The sequence below is a fragment of the Chroicocephalus ridibundus genome, chromosome 5 (assembly GCF_963924245.1).
Source record: "Chroicocephalus ridibundus chromosome 5, bChrRid1.1, whole genome shotgun sequence".
NCBI lineage: Eukaryota > Metazoa > Chordata > Aves > Charadriiformes > Laridae > Chroicocephalus > Chroicocephalus ridibundus.
In genome coordinates, this window is record NC_086288.1 from 78,900,969 (window position 1) to 78,919,538 (window position 18,570).

The 18,570-nt window shown below is 43.3% G+C and overlaps 1 protein-coding gene across 21 annotated transcripts in view; it reads right to left on the reverse strand.

Annotated features, from left to right (window-relative positions):
* Nucleotides 1–18,570, reverse strand: part of TENM3 (teneurin transmembrane protein 3) — a 1,409,904-nt gene that overhangs the window by 432,441 nt on the left and 958,893 nt on the right. Inside the window, exon 1 of one of the 21 annotated variants that reach the window (XM_063335481.1) lies at nt 1,542–1,881. The exons of the other annotated variants lie outside the window; for them this stretch is intronic. The gene's annotated coding sequence lies outside the window, so the exon portion shown is untranslated. Of the gene's footprint in view, nt 1–1,541; nt 1,882–18,570 lie in introns of those variants that run through there. 21 annotated transcript variants of the gene reach the window in all.

Below are 18,570 nucleotides of genomic sequence, written 5' to 3' on the forward strand. Positions count from 1 at the left end.
TCTAATACTTCACTACTGCTGGCTTTTTTCCCCTCCCCTAATTTACCAGGCCATTGAAAATAACCCAGCAAGTTCAAAACAGCAAAGCTAGGAATTGTAACATAATATTATTTTTCTCAATCTATTGTATCCTCCCCAAATTTAAGTGATATATTTTCCATATATATTCATACCCATATCGGGCCCATTCTTCCTAACTGTTCTTATATTACACCAAAGTACACTTTATGAAAATCTTTCCTTACATACAATATTAAACCAACCTCCTAGATATGAGTGCGTTAATAATTCTGAATAGCACTTCGATTATTTTACAAAGGAAGAGCTCTGTATTTTTCATCAGAGAGTGTTCTACATCTTTAAGTGTTCTACAATTAACTTCTCTCTAAGATAACTGACCATAGATGAGCAATGTTTATACTTCAATATGCTCTTTACTAGACTGAACTTCAGGATGCAAGCCTCCACAGAATATTATTGTAACTCTGCAGTGGAACGATGCAAAATGCTTTGCATGAAGAGGTATATATAATATGAATCAGGCAACAGACAAATAAAAACAAACAAGGATCCAACTCAGAAGGCTTAACGTAAAGGACACATGATATTTAGAAAGTACAGAAATAAAACTGCTGAAGTTTTCTTATAGAAAGAAGTAGTTTCAACCTAAAAATTTAGAACTGTGTGATATCGCAAACAGCTCCTATAAAAACTTTTCACAGGCCGTGAGCACATAAAGATGCCTTTTTGTCTATTTTCACCTTGTTACATCACTTTCCTTTAAAGCAACTTCACAACAGAAAAGTTTTAAGCCCCCGGCACCAGGGGCCTGCTTCCTACACGCATCCCCGTAAAGAAAAACGCCCACCAAGACCCCAGAGCTGGGTGTCACCCCCGCCGGAGACACCCCCTCCCCTTTCTGTCCCCAAAGCACAGGGACGCACCGCGCGTTCTCACGCTATTTTCACTACAATTTAGTGAATGAATCATCAAGAGGATGCTCTCCTCGATGGCTTAGCCCCACAACTCTCCCCCCCTCCAAACACACACGCTTCCTTAAACAGCAAAGCCACGGTGGTACCTCCAGACCCCCCGCCTGCAGCGGAGACACCCCCGCGGAGGGGGGGAGAAACCCGCGGAGACACCGACCAACTTCCAAACCCACCCTCAACTCACCGGGATACGCGTTTCCCCGCCCCCGGACCGAAGTGCGGACACTTCCATCTCTCCATCCATCCCTCCCTCCCTCCATCCCTCCGTCTCCCGAGCGCGCCGGAGCCGGCTCGGGGGAAGCACCGAAACCCGCGGCGGTGCCGAGTCCTGCCGGGAGCGCGCACGCAGCCGGGCTCCCGCCGGGGCCGCGCAGCGATGCTTCAACAGACCCAGCACCGCGCCCCCCCCCCCCAAAACACACAACACCCCTCCGCTCAATTTTCCGCGCCGCGGAGTTTCCCCCTCAAGTTGCGCTATCCCCCCCCTCCCCCGCCCCCCTTCACCTCCCCCCCAACACACATACACACTCCGCGCCCGCGTAAGCCTACCTGGGGGCGCCCCCCGCGGGAGGGAAGGGCCGCGGAAATCCTCCGCACACCAGCGCGGGGAGGGCAGAGCTTTCTCCCTCCCTCCCTCCCTCCCTCCCCCCCCAGCCCCGGCCCGGCTGGCCCCCGCTCGCCGCCCTCCGCGGGCGCGCAGCGAGCCTGGCCGCCTCCGCGCAGCCGGCAGCGGCGGCAGCAGCAGCGCGGGGGAAGCGCGGCGCACGCCGGCACTTTGTCAGGCCGGGGCGGGCGGGAGCGGAGGGCGGGCGAGAGCCGAGGGGAGGGCCGGGCTGAGCAGGAGGAGGAGGAGGAGGAGGAGGAGGAGGAGGTGGAGGGAGGGCCAGGAGTTGCTGCTGCACCCCCCTTCCTTTCTTCCTCCCTCCTCCTCCTCCTCTCCGCGGGGGTTTACGCGCCCCGCGGAGTCGCCTTCCCCCGCCTCCGCGGCGTGGCGGGTGGGGAGGAGCCGCTGCTCCCCCCCCACAGCCGGGCCGGGACCGGCTCCCACGCTGTTCCCAATCATCGCATCCAGCGCCGCCGTGATTTTGGGGGGGGGGGGTAGGGGGGGGGTCATCCGCCGGCAGCACTTCAGCCTGATGAGCGGCTCTTCTTCGCCTGCTCCTGATTGCGAGCGCTTAATGAACTTAACGCGGCTCTCATTACGCGCTCCCGGCGGAGGCGGAAAGCTTCCGTCCGCCGGTATTTGGGTTGGGGTTTTTTTGGTTTTGTGGTTTTTTTTTGGTTCGTTGGGGTTTTTTTTGGTTTTGTTGTTGGTTTGGGTTTTTTGTTTTGTTTTGTTTTGTTTTTTTTCCCCCGCTGGGGAGCGGTTTATTTTTAGCAGGGGAGGGGATGCATTTTGGGAAATAAGCCGTGATTCCCTACAACCCGGTGCCGAGGGCCCCCCGGGAGCGCCCCCCCACCCCCGGCACCCCCGGGCACCCCCCTTTTTCACACAGGAGGTAGAAATTAAGTAAATGAGCATCTTGGAACGTTTAGCTGGCTACCCGCTGCAATGCTTTGAATTTTCTCAAACTTCAAATTCTCCGAGTCCGTAAGGAGAGGTGCGCCGTTACGTTCGCTCTTCGAGGAGGAGGGGGAAAATAAATAAATAAATAAAAAAAAACCTAAACAAACCCTATTATTTCTGAAAGGACTGGGAGGAAAATCTCTGCATCCCTCTGAAATGAGTGGGAATACCTCCTAGTCCTAAATAAAAGGTTACGAGGAGCATTGCTATGGTCCGTCCAGCAGCTTTATCCCGCATGCCAGCGTTTTTATCCTCTGGTTTTTACCCCAGTGTTTTCCATTTCTCCAGCCGAGGAGTACCTGGGTGTTTAGACTGACCCGACAGGGCTGAGATCAGCGTTGGAGAACTATCGGCGGGCACCGCACACGCGAATCTCCAGCATCACAAAGCCCCGTTGTGCAGCGAGTGTAACAGAAACCCACCGACGTTTCAAGCATTTTTAGGTGGGCAGCCAATGTGTAATTCGTGGTACCGGGCGCACAGAAAACAAACCCGTCATTTTATTAACGGGAACCACTTGTTTTCATCCAAGGTGAAAGGGGCGATACCACTAAGCAACTACTTTTAAATACAGCTTTGGAAAAGTTCTTCTGAAGGCAGCCAAACTAAACCAATGGGATGGAAAGGAACAATCTGCACTGATTTGGGGGGCGACTCTGAAGGGATGGGATTTCATTTTAAAAGGCAGGAGTCGCAGAGACCTCCCCAGATAGAGTTCTGCGCAGGTGAGCGCCCAGAAGATAGAGGTAGGACTGGAATCGTCCTGACCTTGTCTTTCAAATAAAATACCCCACAGGGGTTTCAGTCCTTACAAGGAAGCACTCCCAAGTGGGAAAATGTGAACGGCACAAAATCCTTTGTTACAAAACACGTACAGGCTCGACACACAGGAATGATCCTAACCCTGAACGTACCCCAAGTGCTATAATTGTTGTTGCACAGGACACAAAATAGCATTTCTGCTAAACTAAACGGTAATCTTGTAGAGTCAGGGCTTTACGTACGGTTTTCCTTTTGGCTTACAGCCCCCTAGCACAAAATTAAAAATTTTATTTTGCAAATGCAGATATATAAAAAGTGGTGTATTCTTGCACTGCTACTTCAGCCACTTGCATCACCTCAGCTAAATCCATTCATCTACTACTAACCTGAACTTTTTACCGCCTCCAAATACATCGAGTGAAGATGCTCCTTTAATTACAAAGACTCTGTAACTCCTCCCTTGTGCAAAGCTCACCGGATAAACAACAAACGTCAACTACTTATTAATACACATTTGAAGTTCAGAATAAGTTATTTTGGGGCTTTCAACTCGAAGATAACTGAAGCAGCATCCCCAGGCTTACCGAAGTTTAATTAAATTCCAGCCTTCGGAGTTTAAACTCATTTGAAAGGTGTGCAGTCACGTTTGTGTTAGAGCTTTGTAGGAAAGTAGCTTCTGAATGTCACCTCTTAAATGTGACTAAACTCCCTAAAATCACAGTCCAGCCCTTCCTTACTCCTTTGGATTGCCAGTAAGAGAAGTTTAGTACAGAAAGAAGAAAAGGAGGCGCATTCCTTATCGACTTAGAATTATTTTATTTATTTATTTATTTTGAAGTGTGACCATCAGTAAATCTTTTTGGAGGGTAGGTGTTAGCGAAAGCAGAGAGCAGGACGTCCTCTGATGCAAGACGTGCCGGCTCCTGCGCTGATCTCCCCCGAACTCCAAAAAAAAAAAAAAAAAAAAAAAAAAAAAAAAAGAGACAAATTTAAGACATTTTCACGTTCTTTCCAAACTTCTTAAACTGCTCGGAAGGTGTCTTTCCGTCCGGGAACGGGAACTCGGGCTGCCCCGGGCTCATCAGCACTTTCTGCTCCCGGGACTCCCCGCTCTTTAGGACACTGGGAATAACCGATCCCAACCTTTCTCTGCCTTGTCAAAGGTCCTCGATCTCCGGCTGCTGGAGGGAGAGGCTGTTTCTAACCACCCTTTTTTCCCCCCTCCTTGGGGGTGAGCGGCAAGATGCGCTTTAGCGCAGCCAGGTCGGGGTCGCATCTACGTGATGCAGACAATTAGCACCGTCGCCCTGCGCCAGGATACTTTATAACCGCAATCCTAATTAATTAATTAAATAAATAAATAAATAAAATAAGTGCCCCTTTCGGCTCGTCCATCAGTCTTGCTGGCTGATCCTAACATGGCAGCAACTATTCCCCTTTCTTCCCGTGCCTTCCCGGGGAAGGCACCGAGTTACCGGTTGCTCGGGCGTTCCGCAAAGCCACCGCGATCCTCCCTTCCCTCCGCGCCTTCCCGCCCCCGCGCAGCCCTCCGCGCCGGGAGGGAAGGTGACGAGCCGGCTGGGACCGCGCTCTGCCGTCACCCCTGGCGACAAACGCATCACCCCCCCCACCCCCCCCACCCCACATTTCCCCATGCTTTGGGAAACTTTGGGGAGAAAGCGGCGGAATCCGCGCCGCTCCGCGGGGGATGCGCCGAGTACGGAACTCCGGCGGTCCGGGGGGGCCACGTGTAGCTAAAAAATGTAGAAATTCGGCGGAAATCGGCGCTCTGTCTCGCCAGTTTGGTTGTTTTGTGGGTTGCTGGGGTTTTTTGTCACTCTTTTTTTTTTTTTTTCTCCCAGAAGTAGACCGATAAAAGCACTTTCGCCGAGTCCCGAATTGTGGTTAAAATTGGAAAACAAATATTCCAATCTGATCACTGACAAAGCCATAAAATTAAATAGCTGTCTGCAGAGGGAAATATGTCTTAATTACCTTAATTAAAGCAAGATAGGGCCTTACACACATTCATTTCGAAGCCACTAAATGTACTGATTATCATACAAATCAACCTTTAAATGGGGGTCATGCTTTTCCACTACATTAGTTTGTGTTCCACCGCATAAAACAAAGCTATATGGGAAGCTGACCTCTGGCGAGAACGATGCACTTCAGCTGCGCACAACTGCTGACCCTCTTCATTGGCTTCTTCGGAAGGAACCTGAAGGAGTTTGCATATGATTTGGACTCCAAAAATGCCTCAATACTGCATTAGGAACTCCTGCCTGAGCTAAACTTACGGCCTGAAAATCAAGCACATCATAATCATTTTAATCACCTTGCACCCACGCGTCGGAGCCATCACCAAACGCTGTTATTGCCGTCAGTGTGAATGAGTACACGAGGCCATGAAAAATTTAAGATTCGTCTTTGCTGGTATAACGCTTTCCCAGAAAACTGTCGCTGGGGGTAACCATCCATACTTCCCAGCAGCAGGAGGAATGCGGAATATACATTTATTTAGAAGTCACTATACAGACCTTATATGCGCCACGCAGAGGTTTACATCATAAAGTCACGCTTATTCAGAATTTATGATTTTTTGCAAGAAGAAAGGGGCCTTGTTTTAAATAAGCTTCACACCCATAATTAACATTTTTTTTTCTTTTCTGTCTGAAAGATGTGTAAAAAAAAATCATTATAAGAAATTCCATCAATTAACTGCTCAAATAAAGGAAATTTGCAGAAAAGATTATTCGAAGGAAAGAAAAGATAAGCACATAGGACGAGGAAAAAAGAAAGCAAATGTGCTTTTCTGTTGTCTGCTTCTTTCCTTTTCCCTTCTCCTCTGCCACGTACTCCTCCTGGTAGAAGACATCACTAACAAATGCAGTCTGGGAAACATACCTCTCTAACTAAAAGCTTTAACGAGGGACAATGATCTGCTATTTTATCTTGATAATTTGGATGTTAATTGCTCCGATGTGCTTAAACAGGGATTTTATTAAAATACTACCAGCTTATAAAATTTCTTAGGCTGTTTGGTAGCAAAATACATTGTATTCAAGATGACTGCTTTCATTCCTGGAAGACAAGAGTTCAGGCAGCAGAGTGGTAACAATCTCTGTTTGTTCCTGTCTGCTCAGGAGAACTGTTTCTAATTGATCTGGCATGGAATTTAGTTGGAAATGTGTATGTTGCAACCTAAGCACAGTCCCTGTATGCTTTGTAAAGTGATCACCATATGGGCCTTATTTGAGGCATTCGAAGGTTTTAGGCGTTAACCTTGTTTAAACTGAGCTCTAAATTCAACTCTCTGAGCTGAAAAAAATATATATAAAAGTGTGTGGGGGTGTATACCTATCTATATATGACTATATAGGTGTGTATATATATTGCTATAGATACACATCCACACACACATACACGCATAAACACACCCCCACAGCCACGCATACGCTCCCACCATTGTTAGGTATCATGAACATGTGCCGAATATTTGCATATTATTACTAATTAATGAAGGCACTCGTTATATTTTTAGGAAATCTGACGAGTGAAAATAAATGTGGATCTAAAGAGGACGTTGTACTACAGACACATTTTCAATAGATGCCATTTTAACATTTGAGGGTATTTTTACGTTTTTTTTTTGGCGGCCAAAATACGCTTAGGTCTGTTTCCACATATCAGAATATTTTTTAACCACTCTCCTGGTGACATGGAGATTTAATTAAGAAAGCCTGGACAAACTAACAGCAAAACCGTCTGAAGTTCCTCCACAGAAAACTTTGAGGAGATAACGGTTAACTGCGATTCTTTCCATCATCGGGCCCATTATCAATTTTTAACCCTCAAAACTCTTAATAGCGATTTCTCGTTCTGAATGGAAAATGCACGCCCGGGCTTTGTTACAGGTAATAGCGCTAAGTTATGAATGCTGATGGCCTTCTTGTACAGCCTTAAATTACATTGAAAAAGATACAGTTTCTTTAATTAAAAAAGCTGCACCGAACTAATCCCTCTAGCTGAAAAAAGAAAAGTTTTAAGCAATCTCTTTCTGCTCTGGGAGAGAAAAGCAGACAATACCATAACAGATCAGAAACATAAGCTATAGTGTGCAGCCAGGAGCACAGCAGGGAACTGAATACTGCTCCGACTGTGTCATTTTTTAATCCCCCATCCCAGTTTTCCCCGTCTGACCTCATGCTGAGATGAAGTTATCACAGAAGACAGCTTTACTCTCACCAATGAATCCAACCCTGGATCTGTATTATCCTCAGCAGATCAAAACACCGCTTTCATCAAATAGCATTATCTGCATAAAAGGCATGCAATTGCCCGATAATTTCACCCAAACTATGCTATTCATTTAAAGGACAAGAAGAGAAATGTAATTCATTCCTTTTTTTTCCCCCTGGAAAAGCTAACTTATACTTCACTCATGGGAACTTTTCTTTTTTTTTAACACACGATCTCAAGAAGAGGTCCATTAAAAGTTTCCCCCTGGTTTACAATTAATTGTTCGAGCACCCCTGTGCCACTTGAGTGACATAAGTGTAGTTATGCAGAAAACTGGCAGGGCGAATTCACAAAGCGCGCTGTAGCCGTGATACTGATTCCATTAGCCATGGTTCTGCTAACCCTAATAATCAAATCATATATGGCATAATTGCAGCAGCCTACAAATAAATAGCAGCTGAAGATATTTCCAGGAGAGTTGGGCGATAGGGTCTTCCCTACCAATAGGAATTTTCGGTCTAATGGTTTTTGCCCCAGCACGGAAAAGCTGCACCACAAGATCCCGAAATATCTTCGCTAATGTACGTGTTGTTTATAACAAACATGCCCACATATTAAAAACCCAGGCTGGCGCCTTGTCTTCCAGAAAGGAAGGCGCACGGTGCTGTGGCTCATTGGTTTTATTGACATACGCTACCATCAGTAGAGCCACCACGGAGGTGGGCAGATTGCTCCGAACGAGTGCCGTTACCCCAGCTATCGTATTGGGACTGTTCCCCCTACTCTGCCGAAAACTGTTACACCAGCCTTGGAATTCTTCTGCTCGTAAAGGACTTACGCCTATATCTCATGCGTCTTCCGCAGAAAAATTATAAATAATGTTGGGTTTTTTTTTTTTCAATTTGTTTTTGTTTTGTTTTGTTCATACTTTTATGAGGGAGTAAAGGGTATTTTGTGTTGGAGCCCCGTGCTTTCTAGGTCGTGGGTGAGAGGTGTTCTTCTTTCCGAAGGGCCGTGAGGATGCTGAGCGCCGGAAGCAAGCGCTGATTTGTACCTGGCAGGGGGATTTCTCCCTTTCTTTTTCTAACAGTCCAAAGGCCTCAGTAAGCCACGGGGCTGCAAATGCTAAACTAAGTACCTGTCCTGGCCTAAATATTGCCTACTCTACACAATACTCTCTGGTTACTTTTCTTTAGGACCACTGGACAGGTACTGTTCTCTATTCAGAGGATAAAACTTTTATTTTCCAGCGCGCCTTTGATACTTTTTAAAACAGGAGTTCTTTGAAGTGGCTCAGAGGTTTGGAATCACAGGAGTTGCCTCAGAAGAGCGGGATTCGAGAGCCTCACAGAGGCGCATCACACACTTACCGTGGGGCTCCAACCTCTCTGTGTACGCGCAGGCACGATGGAACTTCATACTATAAAAAAATATCAGTTTAGTCCACAACTTTCTTGGGTCTTTCCAGCCTCAAGATAGAGCTCTTTTCCCCCCTGATTTCACAAAAGCTTCTTTATAAAATTAAAATACGTAAATAGCACTTCTTTATAGAATTAAAATATGTAAATATATAGATTCACTTTCCCCGTCAAGTGATATCTTATTTTTTAATGGAAACATTTTCCTATCATACCTGGGGGGGGATCCTGATGAAGGAACCCTTTATCTGAAACCTTGTGTCCTATTTCCAGCTATATCAGCTAATCAGAGAAAATAACTGTGTTTTACAATCCTTGCTTCTCATATATTCTCAGAACATCTCACTTACAGCAATATAAAGGGTGTATTATTATTGAGGAACAACGTATGTAAGCCCAGTTGGTTTTGGACCTGTGTTCCTAAACATTATTTCCCATTTGAACCCTGTTTGTAGGGTTTATCACGTGTTTCCATGGCAATGGAATGGAACTTCTCAGTGAAAGATTTTTTTTTTTTCTTAATTTTTTTTGTTGTCGTTGAAATGGGTTGTACTGCTGGGCATTCAAACCAAGACTCTTGTGTGAAAGAAACAGCATGAGCTGAAAATGCTAATTTCCCACATTGATACGGCGCTATACTATGTATATTCATAGAATCATAGAATTGCTGAGGTTGGAAGGGACCTTTCAGATCATCGAGTCCAACCATTAACCTACCCTGACAAAAACCACTTCTAAACCATGTCCCTAAGTGCCCCATCTACCCTTTTTTTAAACACCTCCAGAGATGGTGAATCCACCACCTCCCTGGGCAGCCTGTTCCAATGTTTAATAACCCTTTCAGTGAAAAAATGTTTCCTAATATCCAATCTAAACCTCCCCTGACGTAACTTGAACCTGTTCCCTCTCGTCCTATCACTTGTCACCAGGGAGAAGAGGTCAGCCCCCATCTCTCTACAACCTCCTTTCAGGTAGTTGTAGAGGGTGATAAGGTCTCCCCTCAGCCTCCTCTTCTCCAGGCTAAACAACCCCAGCTCCCTCAGTGGTTCCTCAATGCCTATTGGTATAATGATACGCGGAGGCCCACACGCTGGTAACGGTTGAGGGGTCCTCTTCCTGTCTATGAAAAGCAGGGCAACCCAGTGATGGAGGAAGCCAGGATGAAGAAAGGTGGTAGTCGGGAAGCAAGCTGTACGCTCCCCTTCCTCCAGACGTCAGGGGAACTTCTTACCTACTGTCTTGTGGAGCAATGACATAAATAAAGAGCAGGTCGGGTAAGAGTAGGTCTACAACCACGCCATCATCCAGGTATCAGGTATGAAGACAAAAGAGTACGGTAACTTGGGTAGTTTACCAATGTAGAGGTCTTTTTTTAATTCTTCCACCTGGTGCCAGACTGGTCATACTACGGCCGCTGTAATCAAGGGTTCTGTTAATATGCAGGCGTGTTACCTGCATCCCAACCTGTCAGCACTACCTTTCAAAAAGTTACAAGCAATGTCATGCAGAAAGCCAACCCTCTCTAGAGAGATCTCCATTTAGGAAAACCAAGGAAGTGACACAGAAAAACAAGCATTCACATACACTGACGGAGCAATCGGAAACATTACTACAGATGCTAAGACCGATGCCCTTCTATCAACTCTGCTCCATCAGAACTTTTTAACCTAACGCTATTTCAGGATATACAAATTGTCCCCATGCTGGATTTCCAAATCTTTTCTGTTCAAATGTGTTTATTTTTCTGGCTTGAGAAAAGTTCACAACACATTAAAAATACTGATTTTCTTTTTTAATTGTTTTTTTTTTGTTTGTTTGTTTGTTTTTTTAATGGAAATAAATTGACTTGACTATATAGAGTTCTTAAATCCCTAGAAACTATATATGGAAAACTCCAAATATCTTCAGTGAAAATTATACACAAAAAGAATCGCCTATCAGATAATTCTGCCCTCAAATAGCAGCTCTGAACGGAATTGATTTCAGGCACTGAGAGTGACCTAAATTTGGATTCCATGATATTCAGCTGGTATTCAGAACAATGCGACTTCCGTATGCGCATGCAGGAACAGAGCAGCTTGACTGGGACTCTCTACTCTTCTGCACATCTCACCTCAGCACTGGAGAACCACCAACGGTGGAGACACTTTAGGCACTGATGTAAATTCAGACTGCCGTTGTCCCTTCCATCCTATGCTTTCAACCTTCTGTTTGTCTTTTCTTTCAGTTGTCTATTAAATACTGCGTATATTAGCTAAGGCGATGTGGAAACACCCATGGCTTCTGGATACACGAGTTCTTTCTGTTCTTTTTTTTCAGGAATTTAAATATAGATAAATGAAATAGAATGGCGGATGAAAACCAAAATCACTTTTGCTTTCATTACCCTTTTTTTTTTTTTTTTTTAATTCTCAGCTACTACCATACCAGCGCAACATTTGCGTTGCTAATTTCATGGCAGCGTAATTGCACACAGCATGCCTGCTTCTGCATTCCCTCTCCCGAATTACGCTGGATCAAGACTAGATCTGAAACAGTGCATTCATCAAAGCTTTCGATAGAAGATGAGTAACGGCCGGATTTTTCAGAAGCTAAAATTGTCATCAGATCACGGAATACTTACGATGCGTTGATGATATCATAGCAAGTCCCTGGATTCCGACAAAAGGGTTGGAACCTTAGAAAAGCTAAATCCCAGTGCAGCACTAACGCCAGCTCTCACATTTGCTGACTCAGGGAAAAGCCGTCCCGCTATTTTGGGAACAGGACTCGCAACAAGGCAAAATGGAGAAGGAAATAGTTCTAACCAGCTTCGTTTCGCAACATAAATCTTTTTGGAAGCTTTCTAAAGCACACGGCTAGAGTTCGTCTTTCTGCAACGTTCAATATTGGAAGAAAACTAGTGAAACCCTTTGTATATGCATACTGTAAACATACAGCTTTTCTGGTTTTACACTAATCATGAAGAAATGGAAAATCGTAAAGATGCAGCAGCAGAAATCTATAGCTCATGTGCTGGCAAAACTAGAGCTCTGCATTTGTATTTTTCCATTATAGAATAAACCGTTCTCAAAATAATCTCAGAACAATAAACTCGTAAAAGGAATTCTATCATAGAAAGTGAAAGAATAGCTAAAGAAACCTATCGATTCAGTTGTGTGTGGCTTATGACCTTCCCCAGAGCTCCTGCAAAGGTTGTATTGGTAGAGCCTGCCGCCTTGGCCACGTCAGGCACGGTGGCAATAGCACTTTCTTCCTCTGGCAGCCTCTTCGCTACTACCGAATTTAAGCTACTTGTCTTCATTTTAAGGATTCTCCCATTGCCCTTTCCCATCCTGCCAGTCATCGCTTCCTTACTGTCAAGAGCTCAACACCCATGGCAGCCTGGCATACGACGCCAGTCACTGTTGCCAACTCTGAAAGTTTGAAATGCATCTCTCGGCTTTTTTTTTTTTTTTTTTTCCTTTTTTTCCTTGGTTCCTCTCACACTTGGAAGAAATTCTTTGTAAAACCCACAAAGCTCTCTTTCTCTCTCTCTCGCTTGTTTTCCAACTGCTTCTCGGCAATTTTTCTTTCCCGTCGTACCTTCGAAAACCTTGGACACTATTTGCGATTGTGCTGACCAATACTCCCGGTGCTGCCATTAGCTGCACCGCCTTGTTGCTTTTGTTTTATGCTTAGATAGTAAGTTCTCTGGAAGCAGGAAAAGTCTTTTCCATTTATGCTACGTCTAATGCAGCGTGTCTGAGAGCTCTGGCAGTCTGAGTGCTCGTCGAAGCCGTGGCAATACAAATAAGTAACAACATCGGCAATAATCAAATTCCCACACCACTTCCTTTGGTAATTTGATAATAGGTTCCATGTCTATGCTGATAATATTCCTCATTTTTCTGTTTTCTATACGTGTAAGCACTACTTTGGCTTAAAGAGGGGCATCTGCATGTGTTAATCCTCATGTAAATATTGGACTGTTTTAACATATATACTTATTATTAGACATTAAAATGAGAAGTGCTATGCAAAGAGCAATGAGGTTGCTCTACCAACCCATCAAAAATCAGCCAATGCCATCAATAATCAAGGCTGCCCATGTAACTGTAGTTCAGTATCCCGCTTTTAGATATAAGGATACCCTCTTTAATCAAATACTTAGTTTTTGTGGAGGCCAGTCTTATTTAGAGGAAAGATAAGTTAACCGCGATGCCGTTTGATCTCCTAAAATCAATAGAGTTTGCCTGGCCTTTTTTACTCAGTGCCACTAGAATGAGGCACCGAATAAAAACATTCTCAGTTCTGTCGCGGGCAGTTCTGCGGTACCGAGGACGTGACTTTTTAGTATTTTACATTGGAAATAAACCTACTGGGGCCCAGAATTAAATGGTTTGACTAGTCTAGAAAGGTTGGGTGCCGAATCTGGAATACACGAGTGGGTTGAAGACAGAGCGCCCTGCGCTGTTGTAGCGTTGTAGGTGTTTCTAGAGAATTCCCAACCCAGCAGAGCCAACCGGGGAACATTTGGGCTTGAGAGATTTGCCCAGAATCATATAAAAAACTCTAGCAGAGGTGAACTGATTGCTCCCTTCTTCAGGTGACACGTAGTGTCCCCTCGCCACAAAATCACCTTTTGCCTGGCAATCCAAAACAACCATGTATTCATATTTTTCCACTAAAGAAGCAAGGATGCTAAGGAAAGCCCTTTCAGTCCAAATGGGTGATCCACTTCTACAGGAAGGCCGTTCTGTGCACGAAGCGATCATTTAATTAAACCACACAAGCCCGCATTTTGCTGCTTCCTTACTTGCAGAACACAGTTTTGCAAATTTTAATATTACTTTACTTTCTTCTTACAGCTTCTGAGCCAAACCCCATGAAAACGAAAAACATATTCTAAGGATAAACATCAGCTTTCACAGCAAGTACGCAGAAGTTTTACCCTTTGGTCGACACCTTTATCAACTAAGGATTGGTAGCTACTTTCTCTGCAGACTACGTGAAGGGAAAATCTCTATAATTCTCTTTCTATTCAGTTTGAGCTATCAGTTTCTTTTAGATGAAAAATTTATTAAATACTGGGTGGGTTTTTTTTTTTTTTAAGGTCAACATTTTGAAAAGAAAACGCTTAACTTTGGAATATCTTATAATAATAATAAAATAAATAATATAAAATTTCAGTTTGAAGTGCCTTTCTTAGGAAGAAAAAAAGCAGCTGGAAAGCAAAACGCCAAACAAAGTTAAATAACTGGAAACGAAGGAAGACTTTTCATTTTTTGACTTGAAAAAAAAAAAAATAGTTTGCATTAGCAAATTGATTCCCACTCTCTTTCCCCAGTCACTTTAAATCTCTCCATTATTTTGTTTCAGTTCTACTTGAAACTGTCCTCTCCTCCTCTTGGCTTTCTCTGTTTGGACATCAGAGTAGATCGGTGCTCGCTCAGCCAGCCTCCCTGGGGACATTCCCTACCCCTCCCCACGCACGTCCCCTCCAGTTCGTCCACATCGGACCCAAACCCACCTTCCTTAAGCTCCGGCCTTTTTTCCGCAGCTTTGTCCACCTGACATTCCTCCCAATACTCTCTCCCACTTGCAATGCTTCCTCTTCAGTTTTACACTTTAATTGACCACAGGAGACGCGTGGGCATTGACTCGCTAAAACATGACTGTGCCGGGACTAGCAGACAGACTGCAGTGGGAAAAGAAAAATCTTTTTTATTTTCAATTCCATTGCTCATCATCAAGCACCCTTTCAGAAACCAGAAAAAAATGGCTAGGATGAAATTCCTGCAATTTTTAAGTAGGAAATATTTAGTTCAGACGGTATCTTCAGAACCCCCACCTTCCAAAGAGGACATCTCCTTCCCAGCAGGGGACATTATCCTGAACTCAGCTCCGCTGTACTACCACTTGTCAGCCGATAAGGTTGGCATTAAAAGACATTTCTACCGGTATCACTGAAATGATTTAGCTTAATCTTGGCTCCTCATGCAGCCCTCGTGGCGTCATTCTAGCCCATTTAATTCAGAATAACCAGAAAACGAGGGGAAGATTTTCCAGGATCATTTTAACCTTCCCTTAACTACGCAAAAAATCTCGCTCTTCTACACTTCCCCTGAACGTTGCAAAGACGGAGGAGCTGGTCTAGTAGGTTTCATTTTTAAATTTAAATCTCAACGAAAGGAAAAGAAACAGCGTTAGGGAAAGAGTCAATTTTTTTGAACGTCGTATTCAAAACCAGTTGTTTTTAAACCTTTGTTTTAGGCTGTTTTCTCATTCAGCTGCGCCAAGCAGTTAGTAGTGAGCTGACAGACGTGAGGCTGCTTAGTTTGCCTAATATAAACTCATACTTTTTCTAGAAGACGCTTTGTAACTTAGCTTGCCAAATGATAAAATAAATTACTCTCTCGAAGCCCTGATGTAACTGCGGAATTACGAACTCTCACTACTTTGACATCAACTTTCAGGAGAATATATTGTATGTTCAGATGGCTGGGAGGTGTGATACTCCCAGCCCTGTTTCTACAACTGGCAACATTTAGAAATTTTGGTAGAAATTTTGTAGAAATTACATTTTCTGTATCATTGAGAAAGCGTCTGGAGGAAGATGTGAATGAACACGAGGGAAAATAGCAACAATGCTTACAGTTACAACCCATAATGAATGTATCTAACCAATTGTTCAGAATGCCAGCGGTCGATTGTGGAAAATACCAATCGTTGACCTCCTTCTATCTCATATTACGTTTTATTCTCCCGTTCCTCCTGCCTTGTTTGCCTTAAATAGAGGAAACGGTTTCAAATGGCCGGATCGTTGCTTTGCTGTTAGAGTTGCAATCCCGTGCTTGCAACGGAAGAGAAACAGGAGGTTTGCAATTTCATTACGGGGCTTCCTTTAATTAACTGCGGTAACTTGTGATGCCGAGCACTTGTCATAGCAATCTACGCGCAAGTAATTGAAGAGATTAGAGGAAGCGCTCCTTGTCATAACCGACACGCCGGCTCATTTTCATACTACACCGAAGGCTGTTAAAATTCTGCCTCCCTCCACTTATGGCTGAATTTTCACATTATACGTGGTATAGCTTATAGTGAACCAAACAGATCTCAGGATAAAAAAGCAAGGATCTGAGTAATATTTGGTATTTGTCACCAAAAAAAAGCTCCCTGAACAGAAAAAAAAGAAATACAATTCAAATAAATTAAAAAAAAACCCCAAACCAACAACAAACCAGCTTAAGGGAAGAATAATGTAAGTTAGTTGAGAATTTCAAACACTTCTGTTAAAATAAAATAGCATGGCTTTACTGATTTCACTTTGTACTAAATACGAATATGTACCCAATTTTCTAGCAGCAGCTTTTAAAAATATTTATAAAACTCTATCAAAAAGTTAAGCAGTGTAAAAAACCGTTTGTTTTTTTTTTCCAATTTATCTTGCAAAAGCTCCATTAAGTGTCTTTCCCACTCCAAAAAATTTTTGCTAAGTTGATGGCAAGGAATTAGTCACCTTTCTTTGTTGCTGCTGTATAGAAATGTCATTTGCAGCTGGATGCCTTTCCATCAATGCATTAATAACTTGTGTTTGTGTATTTTGATAGTATATATTACCATTTTATAATGAAATGTTAAATATTTTACTTGTATTTGTATTTTCCTTTGATTTGTACTGAGTACTGAGCAGTTGCAGTATTTCTGTTTACTGGAATATTTTATTGAAATGAATATTTAAAGTCACCCACATTGCTTAAAGACAGTATTGCTATTTTTTATAATAGTTGTCTTCCTTTCAGTATGGTGACCAGTCTGTTGCAGTAGAATATCATGGCTAGTGGAGGAAGACCTTCTTGTATGTCTTACACCGCCTCTCATTTTGAAAATGAAGGACAGGTTCCAGACCACCCTTTGGTGGAAGTTATTTCCTTTCTGATATCAATTAGCGAACTTCTCCCCTACAGAATAAGCACTTTGATAGGATCTCCTCAACAACCGCTTTTATTGCTTTCTTTTCTCCAGCACATTCTGCTACATCTATTCTTACCCGAATCCCGTGTATTTTACGTACTGCCCGGTGACACAACAGGAAAAAAAAATATAAATACATGGACAAGGAAGTCTCACTGAATCACTTCTCTTGACACGTGTGAATTTAGCTGTTAACTGGAATTATGCTGTTTTACTTTCAAGCTGCACCCAAGTAGGACGCTTGCTTCTGCGCTCCCTCACAGCTAAAATACAGAGATTGCGCCTCCTTGGCTCCTCTTTAAGTAAATCCTTGTTTGAATTTCTCACAATTTGGGTAATGGAAGTTAATAAAGCGCTGCCCTTGCATATTCTTTCTAGCACAACGTTAAGATCTCATCAATAAAATACGTCATTGAGAACAACTGGTTTTACTGGTCCAAAAAAAAAAAAAAAAGATGGGAATATTTTTGTTGATTTTGTCCGACACTTTGCGTTTTGTGTGAAATACGTTCCTAACAAAACTAGCAACATACATTTGGCCTGAGGCAGATTTATTTTTTAAACCCTGCATAAAATCAATCTCCACGTGAAAAATGATCAAATTTATGACAAGATTTTCATTAGACAATAGGTGCTTCCGTTTTTGTACAAATTTGCCGTTCCTTCTCACCGTCAGCCTCTGCTGCCCACGCTGGTATTTCCCACAGAGAAGACCAATTAATGGCCACTGTCGTTTCAGTTACCGTATTGTATGGCTACTTGATCATGTTCCAGCCCAGAGATTCTATGTAATTTCTCCTCACCCTCCCCTTCCACGGTAGTTAACTCTGATGCAATTCTCATTCGCTACTGAAAATTGAAAAAAGGACTTAAGAAATAGTAGCCTAAATCCATATATACTTCCTCCTCCAGCACTCTCACTTATAGCACAGGTGCTTAGACAACACTCATCGCCACGTTACCTAATCCAATTCCAGGTCAAAGTGCTGCCAGGTTTTTATCTTATTTTATTTGAAAAGATTATAAATTTAGCTGACCAAATCCAATCACAAATTCATCAAAGTATTATTCCTGAAGGCAAAAGTCCATGTGATATTACAGATGTGGTTTTGAAGATGTGCTTGTATTTCGTAGGACAAGCGGAGGGAGTATTTTAAAATCAGAGGCACCAAAATCAAGAGACACTGTTCATTCCCATCCGTGATTTGAAGTGGGTGTTCGGGTAATTATGGCCCAGGTTACAGAGATTCTAGAGACTCATAGCAACGTAAGGACACACGACATGTGCCACCTGAGTGCTGTGAAAAGAAATGCGTTGGCTTCCTCTTGTTAAAACTGGTAACAAGCCTTTCCTTTGAGATTACTTGTAAAGTATTCTCCAGGGAATTTACACGGATAATATATTTTAACAATTAAATCTAGAAGCCGTAAAGATGTTTTTTGAAATGTCCATATCCAGATAAACCTTTAATTATTTTTTTTTCCTAGGCCAATGGTCCTGTATACTGTTGTTACAGGCTGTGCTTTGATCAGTTCTGACCACGAGATATTAAACATTAGTGTTGGTTCCAGATTAGTTAACCTGGAACCACTTCCCAACTGTTAGAAGCTGACAGGCAACTAAAACGACCAG